Source organism: Dipodomys spectabilis, unplaced genomic scaffold (assembly GCF_019054845.1).
Source record: "Dipodomys spectabilis isolate Male_0828 unplaced genomic scaffold, ASM1905484v1 ptg000189l, whole genome shotgun sequence".
NCBI classification, from domain to species: Eukaryota; Metazoa; Chordata; class Mammalia; order Rodentia; family Heteromyidae; genus Dipodomys; species Dipodomys spectabilis.
Window position 1 is genome coordinate 2,468,871 of NW_024870866.1, and position 1,765 is coordinate 2,470,635.

The following is a 1,765-nucleotide window of genomic DNA, read 5'->3' on the forward strand; positions in this document are numbered from 1 at the left end:
ATCTCCTGAGGAGGCTTTAAGTAGCTTTCCTCAGGGATTCCCCTAGGAGCCACTCCACACAAACCTTTAGTCTAAATGTCGAGAGGTACTAGAGAAAACAGAAACATGAAGATGCTTCTAGTGTGCTCTAGATAATTAAGGTTGGAGACACAAAACACTCATAATTATTAGATCACTTTAAAGGCAAAAGGAGCAATGCAGACAGTATGAGGATTGCTCCAGCTTTCAGTCCTCTCATCATGAGAGAGTAAATTCACTGCAGCTCAATGTTAAGTGACAGAACTGGCATGTCCTGTGGACATTTGCTCCGGTGACACTCATTTCTCACTTTTGGCTTCAAACCTGTGACCAGAGTGGAAGATGAGGAGAGAAAATCCTTCTCAGAGAAGGCAGCTATAAAGAACATTGGGTAGTCTCTTATAAGTTCAAACCATTGGAATGACCCATTAAGAAGTCAGATTTTCCAGATTAAAATATGGAGAAGAAAAGAAAGAAAGTGCCAGTGACTGCTCACTGCAATTCCAGATCCTCAGGAGGCTGAGATGTAGAGAATCTGAACTTAAATCCAGCCAGCATAAAAAAGTCCTTGACACTGTTATTTCTAAGAGGTCACAGAAAACCCCAGAAGTGGGGCTTTGACTCAAGCTTAATACACTGGTCTTGACTGAAAGGGGCTCAGGGAAAATGCCCAGGCTCATGGTTCAAACCCAGGACCTGCCCCCTCATAAAGAACCTGTACCTCCATGTCTTTGTGTATGTATGGATGTATTCCTATAAGTGAAGCTCCAGAGTAGCTATGATGAATGTCACCAACCTAGGAAATTTGTATTCAATACAATGAGTTCATAACACAGAGACTGCTTTTAGACATTGCGTGTTCCAGGGTTCCCCTCACTGCTTCCAGTGTAGCCTGAGGGTTTCTCTGCATCCTAGGCCTGCTGAAAGAAGTCTCTCTCATTTTCTGGACACGCAGACAAAAGCCCTCAGTCCTGTATAGCTGTGTAACAAACAACTCTATTTGGGCCAATTAGTGCTGAGGAGTGTGGGCAGGCTCTGAAGGTCAGGAGAAAAAGTCCTCTTTGTACCCCAAGCTATCTCTCTTCCCAGTGCTCTGCTTTGACAGGAAAACGTCTGCTTTGACAGGAAACCGTCATTTGTGCCATGTCCCATGGCAGTCCAAGTACTATGCACTTATCCTCCCTTTGTGAGACTATATTCTGGTGTTCAGATACAGTGCTCAATATAATTCAGGAGTCCTTCTGGCTGACAACTAGGGCACTGAACCTAATGAAATGTTTCATTGAGGGTAATGATGGGCCTATGATGCCTCTCCTAGGTTTCTGGAAGCTTGTGAAATCCAAGCATGTGTTGGATATCACAAAATTCCTGTCATCTACGTCTGGTGAAGCTCATCACATTTTGAAACCTTTGACCTCTCCTAGTTAGACCTTGGGTGGCTAGGTTTTGGCGTTGAACACAGGGCCTGGGTGCTCAGGGCAGAAGTCTAATGCTTTACCATTTTGTGTCACAGCTTCACTTCTGCTTTCTCTCTCTGTGTGTGTGTGTGTGTGTGTGTGTGTGTGTGTGTGCATACACTAGTCCTGGAGCTTGAACTCAGGACATGAACACTGTACCTAGTTTCTCTTGTACAAGGATTGTACAAGGATTGGAGCTTGGTTGTAGTGGTATACCTCTGGCTAAGTCAGGTTAGATGGCAGCTGTCAGCACCAGACACCCGGCTTGCTCTGTGATGAGGTATTTGAAG